The sequence below is a fragment of the Hemitrygon akajei genome, chromosome 3 (genome assembly GCF_048418815.1).
Source record: "Hemitrygon akajei chromosome 3, sHemAka1.3, whole genome shotgun sequence".
NCBI classification, from domain to species: Eukaryota; Metazoa; Chordata; class Chondrichthyes; order Myliobatiformes; family Dasyatidae; genus Hemitrygon; species Hemitrygon akajei.
The window spans coordinates 83,790,934-83,810,736 of NC_133126.1; the positions used below are offsets into that span (position 1 = coordinate 83,790,934).

The following is a 19,803-nucleotide window of genomic DNA, read 5'->3' on the forward strand; positions in this document are numbered from 1 at the left end:
CACAGCATGAACTAGCAGATGGCAAACAAACCAAACACTGAACAAATTTATGCCTAATTTGTTCCCCTGCTTAGCATGTTAGACTACATACCTGGCCTGTGTTGAGCTGACTAGACTGATTTGGGGCCCAATATTTTGATATTTTGCCCCCGCTGATCCTTTGATAATGAGGATGTTCTTTTACCGGAATGTGCATCTATATGCACTTCAGATAAGGACTTGGTTAAAACAAATCAGAATTGTAGATCTACTATTTATTTCACATTTCCAGCATCTGCAAGTTCTGTTCCAATTGAGTTTGATTCTGAGGCTGTCCACGGTTAAATAGTACACTCTAACGACAAGAATGTTGCAAAGCCGCACAAAACACAAATAGATTGATTCGATTAATAATTTATCCACAACAAAAGTTTGTTACATTATTGAATGGCAGACAAAACTGCCTGACTTTACTGCATGATCTGAACAGATTCTTCTAAGTATGATTGCTGCGTTGCCTGTGGACAAACTGCTGTCTGCTTGTGTAAGCATGAGATGGATACTGAATTATAGCTCTTATCTTGGACAGTATTAACCAAAATAATTTAATTGCTTCTGTATAAAATGGCCACTGGTTTTGCTTATACCATTCAAAGTAATTGAGAGAAAGATGACATAAATGCAGTTATTTTGAGTCTGACACTGACTTGAGTCGATAAAATAATATCCGCTTGAAAACGCTTTCAGTGTACAGTACTGTGAAACCCCATCCCGTAATGGTGGCTGGGGAGGAGATAATTAAATGAAAAGGCTACCCTTGTGATAACCATTACACTTATGAAGCTTACATTTTCTACAAATGACACATTAAACTGGAATATTAGTGTTTACAAAATTAGCCGTTCCTTCGGCAACCGCTCAGAAAGTTGAAAGAGTTAAGTCGTCCTCTGCCCTAGCCAGCGTGCTGCTCCTCGGCAACAGCACAGCCAACCGCCCTCTCCTGCACTTCAGTATCGCGACGTTTTGCCGCAGTGACCTCAGACGCTGGAGGTGGATTGGCCTGAACTTTTTCGGCAACTTCGAACAACCGGCTGCACTCGGGGCAGGGGGTTGGTTTTGAGGCAGGCAGGCGGGCACATCGCTATACGGCGAGCCGTTGCTTTGACGAATCGGGCGCTCTGATCGGATCTTAAATCTTACTTCGGAGTCTGGAAAATAAAGAGCCTCGCTGCCCTTCAGTTCAGAAACGGGCAATTCCAGCACACTTGCGGGTAAGAAACCACAGCTTTTTTTTAAATACGAAAAGGAGAAATAATACGAGAGTCTCTGCATGGATATGTAAGCGCTCGAAGCTGCAGCTTTCGTCCCTCTTTTGTTGACTCTGCGCTAACCTCGGTGACTGCAGTTCCACTCACACACACACACACACACTTTGCTTACTGGTATCTTACATTTTCTCAGAAATGTTTGGAATACTTAGAAAGAATCCGAGTGGATCAAAATAATCTGCTCAACATAAAACTTTATACACTGCCACTGGAAAGATCCTTGCCGCTGGTTGCAGACTGTCACAGATGTAGCAGATCGTTTATTTTCCTCGGATCTCAGTTTTTTTTCGGTTCAGCGCTTGTACAGAAGCAGTGAAAAAATCTGCGTTGAAATACTAAGATTACCCACCTCATAGTTACAGAAGAATGACACAAGTTACAAATATTGTGGGGGTGGGTATGATAATATTCAGTACAACAAGCTTCAGAAGCGGCAGTAAATGGATCAGAAGCCAAAACTGATTTGAGGCCGTTCTATTGTGCCAGGACTGGGTGGTTATACAGACATACAACGATTGTTCACACAATATCACGGCCGGTTGAATGAAAATAAATGAATGTGACGCTGTGCCTGTTTCTCTACGTTGGTCGTTTCTGTTTTGAAACACTCAATGTTTTCATTAATATATTTATTGTAAATTACTGCAAAATGACACCGAGAAAGGATCGCTGTCTGAAAAGGTTCAATATCTCAGTTTGAATGGGAACGTCGCTTCGTTTATAATCTAATTTTCTCCCAGTGAAATATTTAACGCTTCGGTTCAGATGGAAATCGTTTCTGGCAGCCAAACAAATGTCTCCGGCTGGAGGTGACGGCGAAACATTCACCTGCTACTGTCCGGGTAACTTGCTGTGTGACAATTTTACCACGTTTTTTCATTCACTGTAGACATTTCGAGTACAAGTGAAAATGTCCACTTTGAAATGCGGGTCCGCGGTAGGAGTGTAGACAAACTTCATGAAAATTGCTTGTTTTCTGGTGTCTCTGCGCTCCAGTCATGAAGGAGATCGGAAAACGACTCTTAAAATTAAATGACATTTAAACAAAAATATGTGCAAATTTATCTTTCTTGCTCTTCTGGCACATTATTTTGTTTATTTCTACCCTTCTTTGCATATGGATGTTCAATAAGATTAATGTGTTGATGGCGGTTTTATTTCATTGTATTACAATATCCTTATTGAATTTCCTTTGGGAAATTTTTGATCCTTTCGCCATTTGTGAAGTCACTGTCGTTCACAGTAATTTTCATGCTAATGGAGATTGCCTTCCTCGTCGTATAGAATGTAACCATTGACACACACAGGTAAAGTAGCCACCAGAAGCGACTCGTCCGTTCATTCTTTTGGTGCAAGTCCCATGAATATTTCCGGCACCCCCCACCGTGGTTTGCAAAGTTCATTCATGGCAAGAAGCAAACGGATAATTTTGCAATACTATTGCTGTGGGTCGTTTATATTGCTAGAAAGCAAACAAGACTGTGATGGGCAGCTAATCGCCATCGTTAGGAGCTTCATTTCACAACGTGGGCGTAGGTGCAGGCCATTTATTTCTTTCGCTGAGTGCCATCATCTCAGGCGCCACCTGAGCAAGTGCTTGAACACCTCAAGCTGCAACCTGGTGACCAGTCCTCCCTCCTGCCTCCAGAAGGGAGCTTGCGGCCGGAGCTGCCGCATCTGATTGGCCGATTCCCGAACGTCAATCAAACTGTCGCTAGGCTCTGCCCGTCGTCAAGGAAGAAGAGCGAGCCGACGGCGCAGTAGGTTGAAAGGACGAGACCTGCTGTGCGGAGGTAAGAGGGTGGCAGGATTCGCGAGCTCTTGACAGGCAGTTTCAGCCAGTGAAAGGCCTATTGGAGTAAACATCTGGCACCGTAACTACCACGTTGGCTACGAATCACAGTATTAACCTTCTACACCCACTCGCCTTCTCCAACCAGCCGCCCACTCAGTGAGAAGCCTGCAAATTGGATACAGGTGGGTAAAGGGAGATAGCAGCTTTTAATGGTGTGATCGTTGCGTGCTTAAAGAAAAGTTGTGCTAGTTTAAATCGCCTTCGCTGTGGATAGCAAGCATGCAACATAACGATGCATTCTGATGTTAATGACATCATTGTTGTTTCAGTGAACCGGCTTCGCCAGTCGTGCGATAGGATTTTGGTTCATTGCCTAGTGAATGAATATAGTGTTTTTAATTTTCTGCCCTTAAACTTGCATGTACTATACTTAAAATAATGACGACCTTCGAAGTGTTGCAGTCTGTAATTTGTAATGTTCAGCTGACGAGTCAACTGTTTTATTCAGTCACCATCGCCTTGAGATGTGATAGAATATTTTCCTCAGTATTTACAAGATACACAAGTTCACACACAATTACAATTGACCACTTAATACTCGTACACAATCTCTAAGTGTTTCAATTTATCTTGTAATTCCAATTTTATCACTTTCATTTATCTTACATCCTGGCATCCATAATGTTTAACAACCTTTAAATCACTTTATGATTGCAGGCTCTGTACGGGGGGCGGGGTGGGGGGGGGGGAGAAGAGACATAAGGTTGCTTTGGACTGCCTGGGACGTCCCTGGTCTGCCTATTGTTCTCAGCACTGTGGTGTAGGGCAGTCGATGGCAATCATGCATTCTCCATTACACAGTGGAGGATAATCGTAGAAAACATCAAATAATTCCTGGGACTATTCTTTCTTCTAACCAGCACCAGCATAGAGAGAAATGTTGGTCACAAGTAGCTTGGTTAGTGGGTCATTTCCAAGATGTGACCATCAGGATCAAATAAGTGTCTCCTTATAAATTTGTGTGGGGATTGGGGAGGAAGATCATGAGCTTGAATTTGGTAGTGACTGGGATATTGTATTATAAAATCTATGTTAGAATATCAGTCTCTTGTGTGCCTCCTGCTGTCATCCTCTTCACTATGAATTGGGTGACTCCTAGAGGTAACGCTAGCAGTCAGTGACAGTGTTTTAGCGTTAAGCAAGAAAGGCAAATAAGATTTGCTCGATATACTCTCAATAAAAGTCACTATGGATTAGATTATGAGCGTGGGGGTGGGAGGAATGAAAACCGCATAGGAATTGCTGATTAATGGAATTTAAAAGCAAAGGAACATCAGAGCTGCGTAGTCAGATGGACAAAAGATGTTTGCCCAAAATGTTAGCATCTATCAGTGCACGTCATTTTTCAAAAAGCTAAAAATGATGTCATTCAAAAGGGAGAAGTCCATGTACATTATTTTTATTTTCAGCCCACCTATATCCAATACAGCGATGCATTATGTAACACATAGATAAGCTACTGTGGAGAGTTTTAAGATAAGACCTTAAGACATGGGAGCAGAATTTAGGCCAAGTGGCCCATCAAATCTGCTGTGCTTTTGCATCATGGCTGATTTATTATCCCTCCCAACCTCACTCTCCTACCTACTTCCCATAGCCTTTGATGCCTTGACTAATCAAGAGCCTATCAACATCTGCTTTACATCTATTCAGTGACCTGGCCTCCACAGCCATTTGTGGCAATGTTTTCCACAGATTCACAACCCTTTGGCTGAAGAAATTCCTCCTCATCTCTGCTGTAAATGGACATCTCTCTAATCTGAGACCCTCTGGTCCTGGACTCACCCAGTACAGGTAATATCCTCTCCACATCCATTCCATCTAGGCCTTTCAATATTTGATAGGTTTGATCACCTATCTTCTGATCTCCAGTGAGTAAAGGCCAAGAGCCAGCAAATGCTCCTCATCCATTAACCCTTTCATTCCTGGAATCATTCTTGTGTACCTTCTCTGGACCCTCTCCATTACTATCACATCTTAGATAAGGGTCCTAAAACTGCTCACAGTACTCTAAATGCAGTCTGAACAATGTCTTCTAAAGCCTCAGCCAACATATCCTTCCTCTTGTATTCCAGTCCTCTTGAAATGAATGCTTTTGTATTTGCCTTCCTTCCCATTATCTCATCCTGCAAGTAGGTCTTTAAGGAATCCTGTACAAGGAAACCCAAGACCCTTTGCATCACTGTCTTTGTTTTGAATTTTCTCTCCATTTTAAAAAAAGTGTACACATTTATCCCTTCTACTGAAGTGCATGACCATACACTTCCTTCCATTGCCTATTCTCCCAATCTGTCCAAGTCTTTCTGCAAACTCCCTGCTTCCTCAACACTAACTGTCCCTCCACCTTTGTATCATCTGCAAACTTGGCCACAAAGCCATCAATTCCATCATCCAAATCTTTGACATATAACATGAGGAGAAGGTCCCAACACTGACCCCTGTGAAACACCAATAGTTAAAGGTAGTCAACCAGAAAAGGTCCTCTTTATTCCTACTCTTTGCCTTCTGCCAGTCAGGAAATATATCCATGTTAGTATCTTTCCTGTAATATCATGGATTCTATCTTGTTAAACCGATTCATGAGTGGCATCTTGTCAAAGGCCTACTGAAAATCCAATGAAAGAACATCTACTGATTCTCCTTTGTCTATTCTACCTGTTATTTCCTCAAGGAATTCCAACTGGTTTGTCAGGCAACATTTCCCCTTTAGGAATCCATGCTGACTTTAGCCTACTTTATACTGCCTTCAAGTACCCTCAACCCTCCCCCCCCCCCCCCCTTAATAATGGACTCCAATATTTTCACAATTACTGAAGTCAGACCAACTGGCCTATAATTTATTTTCTTCTGCCTCCGTACTTCTCAAACAGTGGAGTGACATTTGCAATTTTCCAGTTCACTAGATGCCAGAATCCAGTGATTTCTTGAAAGATCATTACTAATGCCTCCACAATCTCCTCAGATACCTCTTAACAGAACCTGGTCTGTAGCCATCTGCTCTAGGTAACTTATCTGCCTGCAGATCTTTGTTTCCCAAGCATCTTCTTAGTAATAGCAACTACACTCACTTCTGCCCCCTAATACTCCCAAATTTCTGGCATTCTGCTCAGTGATAACTGACACAAAATAAACCCACCATTTCTTTGTCCCCCATTACTAACTCTCCAGCGTAATTTTCTGCTAAATGGTTTCTACTAACAGTCAGCAAGCCAACTACTAAAGTTACCTAGAGGCACAGTTCTGTACTTCCCTTTACTGAAGGGTTAGGGTTAAAGTGAGTAAGTTGTGTGCATGCAATGTTGATGCCAGAATCGTGGCAGTACTTGCAGGCTGCCCCCACTACAATTGTTGGTTATTCGATTAAGCGAAGCAATGCATTTCTCTGTATCTTTCAATGTACATATGACAAATAAAGCTTTATCTTTTCTTTGCACACTAGAATGTCAGGTTTAATTGATATTCAGTGTTGCAATTTATCATTTTGATGAATGACTATGCTGCATGATGAAGAAAAATTGGTCAATGTTCCTAATTTATTACTCAACAAGGAAGATAATATTTCAAAGTGTTTGGAGTATGCTGCAGTGTGGGAGTTATCTAGATTCTTTATCTGAAGACTAATATTAATTGGATTAATCGCTCTGATTCTCTCCTTTATAGTTCTATTATGGAGATATCTTTGTGGGAGGGATGGGAAATGTATTTGAGGTTGTTTGATACTTATGATTCTCTCCTAATAAAACAGTAAGCAGGTTGCCCAATGGCCTATCCCACCATTCATTATGATCGCAGCTAATCATCTTACTATCCTGTTCCTGCCTCCTTTCACCTCCTTATTGGTTTCCACTGCTTTGTGTAGTAGTGATTTCTACAGGTCCACATTTCTTGTAGTTAAAATATTTCTCCTGATGGCTGTTTGAAATGGCCTACCCTGTATCCAAACGGTATCTGGCTCTGGCCCCTTCACCTCCATTTGGTCTGTGCAGAAAACATAAGTTTTTTGTGTCTGAGGTACCCTCTCATTTTCTGAAATGCCAATGAATTTAGGCTTAATTAGAACATAAGACATAGGAGCAGAATGATCAATTTGGTACATCGAGAGTGCTCTGACATTTGATCATGAATGACTTACTTTCCCTCTCAACTCAGTTCTCCTTTCTTCCTGTAACCATTAACACCCTTCCTGATCAACTTCTGCTTGAAATATACCTAATGACTTATTGCCAGAGACAGCCGTGGAGATGAATTCCACAGATTCACCACCCATTAGCTAAAGAAATTCCTCCTTATCTGTTCTAAAGGGACATCTTTCTATTCTGAGTCAGACACATTCTCTATTGGGGGGGGGGGGGGGGGGGGAAGAAATCCCTTTCCTCTATCTAGGCATTTCAGTATTTGGTAGGTTTCAAAGACACAGTCTGTCCTTGTATATTAGTTCTGGCATTCCACAAGTAAGTCCAGTAAATCTTCCTCTCACCATCTCGATGGAAGAACATTCTTATTGGATAAGAAGGCCAAGCAGCATGGGCAATTTTCGGTTGGCTTACGTAGCTGCAGATTGATATCCTGGCTCCATTGAAGGCCCATGTACCATTTGCCATCCCAGTTATTCACTGCACCTGATTACTGGGGATTACTGGAAAATGATACCAAATCTCTTTGCACCTTCTCTTTCTCCAATCTAATCTTATTCACAATGTCTTTCTGATCTTCAATCCTTGCCTGGTCTGGCCAAATATGACTCTTGATCCATAGTAGTGTGGATACTCTTAATAGCTGTCAGAGATAGACTTGCATAGTGATATCCAGTTAATAAATAAATTGAAAAGTATCCACGACTGCTTTGTTATAATAGAGCATGGATAGTGTAGTGCGAAGGAAAATATTCATTTGAAAATTGTTAATAAAATACTTGCTTTTTTCCCAGTGTGTCACTTGAACAGACTGTAGTTTTCCACTTGTTTAGAAATGTTATACAGTACTGGCAATACAACAGGAACCTCCAATCATACTTTAGATTCTGTGATCTTCATTGTGCTTACGTGGCCTAGAAACTGTTCATTATCTGAGCTCCCCACTGTGAAGGTTTAAGTGGGTCATAACAGACTCTGATATCTGGAGCAAATGCATTTTGATTTTTATCCAATTCTATAGTGTATGAAAAATTTGTGTTTAGGCCACTATATAGGTTATTTGAAAAAAAGGAGAACAATTGGTAAAAAATCATATTGCTATAATTACTTGAAGTTGAATTTTGCATAATTTTATCATGTTGTTGTGAAATTAATACTTGTGGTGGAATATGCTGGTACATTAGTTTCTTGGCAGCTTGCATTTGTGCAGGAAGCAATTTGTTCTTGGCAGTGCAGTTTCAGTGATTGGAAAATCAACGGTGCCTTCCTTTATTATCATAAGAAAAGATTATAGCTATCTATTTGACCTCCTCATTCCAAATCATGATTGATGCCATCTTCTGTTACTTCACCCCTGTTTTTCAAGATGTTGGATGTTCTTCTGCAGCTAATTTTTTATCTTCCATTTCTCAAGTTGCATTTTTACGAAGTATGGCAAAGTGTTTAACAAGCACGTTAGTAAAAGGGGAAAAATGGCATCGCTCAAGCATCACTTGGAACGAATGGCCAAAAGCTTGATCAATGAGGTAGATTTTAAGAATTTTTGTTTGAAATTGGGAGACAGGAAAGATGGGTAGGGAGTTCCAGATGTGGGACCTGGCAAGTTTTAAGCATGGAATGATCAAACTTGTTTGAAAAGATTTTTTGAATTAAAAATAATTCAATACAAGACCATATGAGCATAATTAGGCCATTTGGCCCATTGAGTGTGCTCCACAATTCGACCATGGCTGATTTATAGACAATAGATAGTAGGTGCAGGAGTAGGCCATTCGGCCCTTCTAGCCAGCACCGCCATTCACTGTGATCATGGCTGATCATACACAATCAGTACCCTGTTCCTGCCCTCTCCCCATGTCCCTTGACCCCGCTATCTATAAGAGGTCTATCTAACTCTCTCTTGAATGCATCCAGAGACTTGGCCTCCACTGCCTTCTGGGGCAGAGCATTCCACATATCCACCACTGTCTGGGTGAAAAAGTTTTTCCGCATCTCTGTTCTAAATGGCCTACCCCTTATTCTTAAACTGTGGCCTCTAGTTCTGGACTCGCCCATCAGCGAGAACATGCTTCCTGCCTCCAGCGTGTCCAATCCCTTAATAATCTTATATGTTTCAATCAGATCCCCTCTCATCCTTCTAAATTCCAGTGTATACAAGCCCAGTCCCTCCAATCTTTCAACATGTGACAGTCCCGCTATTCTGGGAATTAACCTTGTGAACCTACGTTGCACTCCCTCAATAGCAAGAATGTCCTTCCTCAAATTTGGAGACCAAAACTGCGTACAATACTCCAGGTGGGGTCTCACCAGGGCCCTGTACAGCTGCAGAAGGACCTCTTTACTCCTATACTCAATTCCTCTTGTTATAAAGGCCAGCATGCCATTAGCTTTCTTCACAGCCTGCTGTACCTGCATGCTTGCTTTCATTGACTGATGTACAAGAACACCTAAATCTCGTTGTACTTCCCCTTTTCCTAACTTGACTCCATTTAGATAGTAATCTGCCTTCCTGTTCTTGCCACCAAAGTGGATAACCTCACATTTATCCACATTAAACTGCATCTGCTATACATTTGCCCATTCACCCAACCTGTCCAAGTCACCCTGCATTCTCAAAAAATCCTCCTGACATTTCACACTGCCACCCAGCTTTGTGTCATCAGCAAATTTGCTAATGTTACTTGTAATCCCTTCATCTAAATCATTAATGTATATTGTAAACAGCTGCGGTCCCAGCACCGAACCTTGCGGTACCCCACTGGTCACAGCCTGCATTCCGAAAGGGACCCGTTAATCACTGCTCTTTGTTTCCTGTCAGCCAGCCAATTTTCAATCCATGTCAGTACTCTGCCCCCAATACCATGTGCCTTAATTTTGCCCACTAATCTCCTATGTGGGACTTTATCAAAAGCTTTCTGGAAGTCCAGGTACACTACATCCACTGGCTCTCCCTTGTCCATTTTCATAGTTACATCCTCAAAAAACTCCAGAAGATTAGTCAAGCATGATTTTTCCCTTCATAAATCCATGCTGACTTGGACTGATCCTTCTACTGCTATCCAAATGTGTCATAATTTCCTCTTTTATAATTGACTCCAGCATCTTTCCCACCACTGACATCAGGCTAACCGGTCTATAATTCCCTGTTTTCTCTCTCCCTCCTTTCTTGAAAAGTGGGACAACATTAGCCACCCTCCAATCACCAGGAACTGTTCCTGAATCTATAGAATATTGGAAAATGATTACCAATGTGTCCACGATTTCTAGAGCCACCTCTTTAAGTACCCTGGGATGCAGACCACCGGGTCCCGGGGACTTATCAGCCTTCAGACTCAACAGTCTATCCAACACAGTTTCTTGCCTAATATAAATTTCCTTCAGTTCATCCTTTACCCTAGTTCCTTTGGCCACTATTACATCTGGGAGATTGTTTGTGTCTTCCCTAGTGAAGACAGATCCAAAGTACCCGTTCAACTCATCTGCCATTTCCTTGTTCCCCATAATAAATTCACCCGTTTCTGTCTTCAATGGCCCAATTTTGGTCTTAACTTTTTTTTGCTATTCACATACCTAAAGAAGCTTTTACTATCCTCCTTTATATTCTTGGCTAGTTTACCTTCGTACCTCATTTTTTCTTGGCGTATTGCCTTTTTTGTTATTTTCTGTTGCTCTTTAAAAGCTTCCCAGTCCTCCGGTTTCCCGCTCATCTTTGCTATGTTATACTTCTCTTTTATTTTTATTGTCCCTTCCTTCTCAAGAACCTATCAATCTCTGCTTTAAATACTGTATACTCAATGACTTGGCTTCCTCAGCTGTCTGTGGCATTGAATTCCAGATTTATCACCCTGTGGCTGAAGAAATTCCTTCCCATCTCAGTTCTAAAGGAACGTCCTTGTATTCTAAAGCTGTGCTCTCAGGCTGTACTTTCCCGCACTATTAGAAGCATCCTCTCCACGTCCACTCAATCTAGGGAGTTCAATATTCATTAGGTTTCAGTGAGATAGCCATTTACTGTTTTAAACTTCATTGAGTACAGGCTCACACCCATCAAGCACTCCTCATATACTATGCACTATAAATTAGCTGGAGAAGGATACAAAAATAGTCAGTGCAGATTTCACAAGCAATAGAAATGTTTAGCAAGCTTTATTGGATCCTTCAGACGTGGTAATAGAAAAGGTTGGAGTAAAGCAGTGAATGTGATCTGCATTGACCTTGAAACCCCTTTGATAAAATGTACACTAGGGACTCCATTCTGAAGATCAGCATTTTTAGATTCAGAAGTTTATTTGCAGAACATATTGTGAATTAGCTACGTAATGGAAAACACAGTAATAGTTATGAAGAGTCTTTCAAATTGACAGAAGTGGTATTTTACCGCAAATATTGTTGGAATCATGGTTGACAAGTTAGATGAATGATTTGGACGTTTCTGAAATTAAATTTGAATTTTAAGGGTATGGTTAATATTGAGGGAATTGTGCCAAAATACAAGAAAACGTTAGTTACCTTGCAGAATAAGTGTGTGAAAAGCAAATGTGTTTCAATATAGATTTGTATGATGTGCTTTTTTGATGGGAAGAATAAGTAGGCCATGCTGTTCTTGGTTAATAAAAGCTTAAATAGCATAGTTGTACATTAAAATAGAAATGTAGTAAAATATGAGGCCATGTTCAAGCTGCAACAGCTTTGATTCTTATTCATTGGAAGAAACTTCAAAAGCAGGAGTTGTGTTCATCTCTAAAGGTTCCCTGTTTAGGATACATTTTAGGTTCTGGTATCTATTTCTGAAAAATATTAAACCACTGGGGAACTACAAATAAAAGTACGAAGTAATAATAACAGAACCTTCGCTTTAGAAATTAGTGTATTGAATTGTAATCTGATCTCTTGCAGGTCTTAATTGTAAATGTAAAAAAAAAACTAGACAGTGTTTTCTAGTATTTTTGGGTGGAGGTTATGGTAAGCAAGGAGTGTATGAGAAGAAATCATTATTAGTAAAATCAGGAAGTTCAAGAGAAACTCCCTGACCCAGAGTGAAGCATTGTGAAATTTGCTTTCTTGAGCTCAAGCTGAGGTACATAGTATTTAGAAATGTCTTTTAAGGGGAATGAGATTATGATGGAGGGAGGAAAAAAAGCTGATTGATAAGGCTTCTTTCAGTGTACTCCATCCAATCCTGTGTGGACTATGAACCACCGGCCTGTCTCTGCACAGCCACATAACTCCACTTTCATACTGAACTTCTTGCAATATTCTTTAATTGATAGCACTTTCATTCTGTGCTTCAGGTAGGATTTACATGTTTTTACTTTTCATAAGCATTATTATGCATTTATACTGCTGTTGTGGGAAGTCATAACATCATCTCTGAAATTTTTGTTATTTGACTGAAAATCATCTTTTGATTTGAGTTCAATTTGAAGAATATAAAACATTGAATTTGTAGCATAGAAACTGTGTGGGCATTTGACCCAATAGTTCTACGCCTTTGTTGATATTCAAGTGACCTTCATCCACTTTGCTTAACCCAAACAATATGTCCTGTTTTTCTTGGCCCTTCCTATATTTTTTTGCTTCTCTTTAAATGCATCTTTGCCTCAAATGTATCTTCTGGTTGTAACTGGTACCCAATTATCATCACCGTTGTTGAAACCTATATTTTAGTAGCTTATTCTAGAACCATTGAAAAGAATTTTATTTTTAGTGTGGATGAAATGTTTGTTAAATGACACTGTAATTTAATTCTTCAGTTGTTGCTGGGGAGAAACAATCCTTTGCTTTCCTGCAGTATGACGCAAAATATACCCAGTGGATTAATGAAGTGCATATGTATAGAAATAAGAATGGATGGACATTTACCTAGATGACAGTCAACATAATGTGGATATATTTGTGACGTTAAATATCATTATGTTCTTTGCATTTTCCCTGTAATTCCTTTCTAATGTTGCAACACTGATACACATGCGTCAAACAGCATATTTAAGGTAGTTTCAGTGAATTAATTACTAGCAAAATATTAGTTTTGGGGCTGAATATCTATATATTTAATATTTATATATGAATAAATGATCTTATTAAATAAGGTAATATTTTCCCAGCAAATCAATTTATTTGTGCAGCAAACAAAACTTGCTCATGCTGCGGTACTGGTGCATGGTAAAATCTTAAGTGTCCTGCTTAGGTATCAGCATCAATGAGTGTGCTAGTTGTCCCCATGGAAACCAAATTGCATGCTTGCACAACCACTTCACACTGCATTTTTGACTGAAACTGCGTGTTTAACATATGTCTGATGAAAGAAAAGCCAGGCGGTTAACCCCTGTTGGCATGTGGGTCAGGTAATGGTAGACTCTGAGCTCTGTATATTTGCACATTCTTTTAAGACCTTGATAAAGTGTAGCCTGTGTCTGGGTGCAGTGAGATTTGTGAAACAGTAAGTTATACAAACTGGGAGCAGGATCTGGAACTAGTCACATGACCCTACTCGGCCATTTAAAAAGATTGGTGCTGGTCTGTTTACAACCTCAACTCCATGTTCTTTTCTAGCACTTGAAATCTTTCACCTTTTTGCATAATAAGTGTCCATCCATACACCTTCAAAATGTTCAAAAACTCTGCTTCTACCACCTAAAGCCTCATGACCCAACTAAAGGGAAAAACGTGGTCTCATCTGTCTAAAATGGGTGAACTCCCCTTCAGTTTGAAACTATCTCAAGATAAATGCCCTCTCATGACACCCAAGATTTTGTGCTTCACTTTAGTCAATCTAGTCCCTTCTTAGTCTCGTACACCCACAGATCCAAAATTGGTTTCTTCAGCCTGTTCTGTGAGGCAGCTAGCCCGTTGCAAATGTTGAGTCAATCTCTGAAATAAACCAGACAAGGGATGAATCTAGATAAAATTACAATGCTTGGACAGAGACTGGAAAGGTTTAGAAGGATATGTGCTGAACACTAGCAAATGACGTTAGGGTGGATAGGCATTTGATTGGCATTGAGGTTTTGGCTGATGGGCACTATTTCCATGTTGTGTCATTTAATTAATCTATGAATAATGCCAGTGTATTTGTGAGCCTTTAAATAAGATGTCCGAAGTGTTCTTGCAATATCCTAGGTAATGGAAACATAATCTTTTTCCCTTCCGTATTCAATTTCTTAGTAATAAATAACATTGTTAGCTTTCCTAATTCCTTTTATATTTAATGCTAGTGTAGCGATGTGCTACACACTGCGCTGAAATAACGACACGCAGTCGGTAAGTCGTTTCGAGACTAGTTTATTCAAACTTAGTGGTGCTGGCATTTAATCCCTAGCGCCCGCCCTCTCTGGGCAGAAATGATGTCAGAGGTGCATTACCAAAGTCTCCCCCCGTGTGCTGGCTATCTGTGAGCTGGTTCGCCTGCGCAGAAAGTGGGTCGCCACACTAGCTTGTTTGAATAACATTTAATTCTATGTGCAAGTATATTGTAGTAATAAACAGAGTGCAGAATATAGTGCTGTAGTTACAGAGAGTGTGGTGCAAGTAGACAAATAAAGTGTGAGGTTGGGAGATCTAGAGTTTATCTTGTGCAGGAGAGGTCTCCATTTAAAAGCCTGATAACAGTGGGATAGAAGTTGTCCTTGAGCCGGGTGGTATGTACTCTTAAGCTCTTTTTTTTTCATGTGGTTTTGGGCAGAGCAGTTGTCATACCAAGCTGTAATGCAGTTGGAGAGGTTGCATTCTATGGTGCATGTACAAAAAAAAACTAAGAGTCATCATAGTTATTTTTGTATCATCAAATTTAACACACATACCAAATTACCTGAACAAGTTGTAAAATGTTGAGATCCCAGTTCTGATCTCTCTGGCACACCACTTACCCACTAGATAAAAAGATAGATTACATGCTTTCTCTGTTTCCTATGGTTAACTAATCTGCTACCCAGCGCTGTACTGTTATACTGTGAGGTCTTATTTTCTGCAATAAATTTTGATGTATCACCTCAGTAAAGTATTGTGCATCCATTGGTTCCCATGTACTATTTCAAGGAATTTCAAAAATTTGCTCCTTTATTTTTTACCATTCACAAAACCGTGTTAATTTTCATTGAACATCTTGAATTTTTTGATATGCTCTGCTATTACTTCGTAAGTAGTCCTTCCAGATCGAAGATTATTTAATTTTAGACTCAGTTTTGTTGGTTGTAGATATATGGAAATACAGATTCTTCAAGTGATGGGGTAAGTAGTGATTGACACAGCATAAGTGTCTGTAATCTCTCCTAATAGATTAATTCAAGATACTACATCCAAAATACGTCTCCACTTTTGATTGGTAATGAGTCAACGATTCTCTTGAGTCTGTGGGTAAAATGATATTTCTTCAAGAAACTTTTCCTTCAATATTTCACTCTGTTTACCTGGCAATCTCTTCCCATGAAGGAGCTTGGAAGAGTGTCTATTTAGGAGTCTGGTGTTAGGTGATGATATTGTCTGAGAAGGTACCTGAGTGTAACTCGGGTCTTAATATTGAGGACATTGACTTGGGAGATGACCCTGATATTGGCTTGCTCATGTTTTTTTTTCCATTGAAGTTGAAGGATGTTATGGATGCTGTGTTGGTGGCATTTTTCTTTGCCTTAGGATGCCTGCTGCAGATGGTTCAGGACTCAGAACTACATGGGACAGGGATCACTGTTGCCTGAGGACCAGGAGCTTTACCTCAGAATCAGAGATGTTATCACTGACATACCTGCTGTAGCCCAGCCCTTTCAAGGTTTAAAATGCTGTGCATTCAGAGATGCTCTTCTGCACACCACTGTTGTAACGTGATTATCATCTTCCTGTCAGCTTGAACCACTCTGGTATTCTCTTCTGACTGCTCTCATTGGAAGACATTTTCACTCGCAGAACTGCACACTCACTGGAGGTTTTTTCTGTTCTTGTAAACTCTAGAGACTGTTGTGCATGAAAATCCCAGGTGATCAGCAGTTTCTGAGATACTCAAATTCCGTCTGGCACCAACAGTCATTCCACGGTCAACATCACTTACATCACATTTCCTCCCCATTCTGATTTTTGGTCGGAACAACAACTGGAACCCTTGGCCATGTCTGCATGCTTTTATGCATTAAATTGTTGCCACATGATTGACTAATTAGAGGTTACATTAACGAACAGGTATGCCTGATAAAGTGGCCATTGAATGTATGTTGTGATATTTATGGTAGCAGTACAATGCAATACACAAGAAATTCCTTATGTTACAGAAGAAATATAAAGTGCAAAATATATAGTCCATTTGGAAATCTGATGGCAGAGAGGAAAAAGCTGTTCCTAAATTGTTGACTATATGTTTTCAGTCTCCTGTAACTCCTTCTGGATGGTATAATTGAGAGCATATCCTGGTCGGTGAGGGTTGCTAATGATGGATGGCGCCTTCTTAAGGCATCATCTGTTGAATATGTCCTGAATGGTGGGGAGACTAGTGACCATGATGAAGCTGGCTGAGTTTATTCCAATCCTGTGCGTTGCTGCCTCCGTACCAAGCGGTGATAAATGTGCAGAAATTTACTTGAATTGTTAGTGACATACCAAATCTTCTCAAAATCCTGATGAAATATATTCACTGGCTTGCCTTGTTCATAATTGCATCAATATGTTGGGCAATATAGATCTTCGGAGATGAGGCTGCTTGCCCTTTCCAATGCTGACCCTTTGACGACTAGTATGTGTTCTGGCTTCCCCTTCCTAGGCATTACTGAGTGCAAGGTTGTTGTGACACCACTCAACCAACTGATCTCTCTCCTGCATGCCCCCTTGTCACCATTTGAGATTTTGCCAACAACAGTTGTGACAACTGCAAATTTATAGGTGGCATTTCAGCTGTGCCTAGCAACATAGTCAAAAGTGTAGAAAGGAGAGCAGCGGGCTAAACACACATCCTTAAGATGAGCCTGTGTTCATTGTCAGTGAGGAAGAAGTTTTATTTCTGATCCGGTCTGACTATGGTCACATGATGTGGAAGTCAAGGATCCAGTTGCAGAGGTAGGTATGGTGGTCCAGGCTTGCTGATTAATACTGAGGGGATGATGGTGTTAGACCACTGAACTGCAATCAGTTAGCAACAGCCTGACGTGCATATTACTATTGTCTTGTGGTCCAAGCCAAGTGGAGAGCCAGTGAGATTTCATTCGCAATAGACAAATTGCAGTGGGTCCAGGTCTTTGCTTAGGTAGGAGTCAAATCTTCATTCAACCAATATCTGTGCTGGTATATTAAAGACCACGGTGATTGCACCATTGATTACTAGTTTTGGTGAGAGTCACAGGATATGAGAGGATGTCCCTTTTTTCCAGACTCTTACTGTGAACTTTCATTGTTAATGGGCAGTATGGTGTAGCAAAAAGACTTTTCCATAACAATTTTCCTCTGACAGATGATAAGCTAGAGTTTTTATTGCCTTTATAGCTTCCTTTCTGAAAAAGGACAATACGTATTTTCAATCAAATTGAACATTCTCTAATATTATCTAGGGAGTTTTGGCAATATTTTGAGTCTTGTCACTTCCAACAATTGGCTCAGTTTCATTTACCTGCAACTGTAATTTGCCACAGTTGCTCATTCCCAACTGTTCTGATTTCTGATTGGCAGTAATTTCTGGGATGTTGTTGATAAAGTCTATATTTAAGACTGCACAATATCAGTTTAATTCACTTGTAATGTTAAGTATTCCATTACTAATTCTTCAAACTCACTTTCTAGAGGAGCTACATTAGTTGTATAATCATTGAAGCTTTCTTTCTGAAAATGTTTATTTTTGTGGCAAAAATTCAGATTCAATAATTTGGCTGACAGTAAATTTTGTGGTGTCTTTGTTTCTTCGTTATTTTGGAAATATGAGTTACGTTCCATGGTACAGTTTTAATTTAATAGATAAAATTCCTCATAGTATCAGAGGTTTATGAAAATTTACATTAATATCTCAAATAGCAATGTGATGAGGGTCGACTTTTTTTAAAAATTATAAATCTATTGATCAGAGGATTCATAATGTACAGGATACTAAAAAAGTGCTCTTGGATATTCTTTCGTCAGTGTTTTTGGATGTTTCAGCATAAGTGAGGATTGAAGTTTGATTCTTCTACGTTGAAACACTAAATCAGTAGTACATTGACATTTGAACTTTGAGTTTGTTGCACACAAACTTAAGAATCCAAATCCACTGCTTTGGTAAAGATGTTCTCTGTATCTCCACCATCTGAACCATCTCTCACCAACTGCCCCCTCCCCCCCCCCCCCCCCCCCCACCCCGGCTCGTCTCAGCAGGAACAAACAACAAGATGATCCAACTGAGGCATCCAGAGAGATATGGCAACTAGATGAGACTCTTTGAGCTAATAGTCGTAGAGCACTACATCACACATACAGGCCCTTCAGCCCATCTAGTCAGTGCCAAGCTATTATTCTGCTAAGTTTCATCAACCTGCACCTGGAGGATAGCCCTCCATACTCCTCCCATCCATGTACTTACCCAAACTTCTCTTGAATGTTGAAATCAAACCGGTATTTTTTTGCATCACACTCTGAGTGAAGAAGCTCTCCCTCAAGTTCCCCTTACATCTTTCACCCTTAACCTATGTCCTCGAGCTGTAGTCTTACCCAACCTCAGTGGAAAAGGCCAGCTTGTATCTACCCTACATATACCCCTCATTATTTTGTATACCTGTAATAATCTCCCCCTCCTCCCCCATTCTCCTATGCTCTAGGAAGTAATGTCCTAACCTAGTCAACCTTCACCTGTAACTCAGGTTGTCAAGTCTCAGCCTTGTGATTACATCCCTTCATTTAAGACTCTTCCCACTACTGAAAACATCTCACAGCTACTTTGGCATGTCCCCTCAGGAAATCAAAGTAATTCTGCAATGTTTTAATTAACAATGTACAGTCCTTATCAGCGCGTTCTGCACGCGCGAATTCAACCAATCGTGAAAACCCGGAAGTGCTGTTCCAGCACTTGTTGTTTGAGCATGTACAGACTTTTTTTCTTGTCATTATTCCCTAAGCAATGCAGTATAACAACTACTAACATAGCATTTACATTGTATTAGGTATTAGAAGTAATCTAGAGATGATTTAAAGTATACGGGAGGATGTGTGTGGGTTATCGTGGATTGGGATAAAAAAAATCGGAAGTTCTCTTAGTCGGAACAGGTACATCTGGTATTAGCTTCAGTTAGTCAAACGTTTGTCTTAGTATATAGTATATATTTTACCTTTCTATGCATATAAAACACTTAAGAACGTACGTTTCAGTGCCTGGCTTGGGAACAGAAGTTCCCGAGTTCGATCCAGTGACAGACTGCTTCCGAATGCGCTCTCCATCTGTGCCGGGTTGATGTGGAGGATCAAAAACCCAAAACTCCAAAACCCAATAATTAAACCGCTGTGTTGCTTAGTAATAATTGTAGCTTTCATCGGCGCAGGGCCTTTCTCACTTTATCCTTTAAAATTGTTCCGATTG

General features: G+C 40.2%; 1 protein-coding gene across 7 annotated transcripts in view; it reads left to right on the top strand.

Moving 5' to 3' along the window:
- Positions 1 to 931: 931 nt before the first annotated feature.
- The window catches only part of sipa1l1 (signal-induced proliferation-associated 1 like 1), a 379,448-nt gene continuing 360,576 nt past the window's right edge, over positions 932 to 19,803 (top strand). For 2 of the 7 annotated variants that reach the window (XM_073040252.1, XM_073040259.1), the window contains exon 1: positions 933 to 1,250. The gene's annotated coding sequence lies outside the window, so the exon portion shown is untranslated. Of the gene's footprint in view, positions 1,251 to 3,037; positions 3,285 to 19,803 lie in introns of those variants that run through there. The other 5 variants (XM_073040255.1, XM_073040256.1, XM_073040260.1 and 2 more) reach the window with 4 other exon arrangements.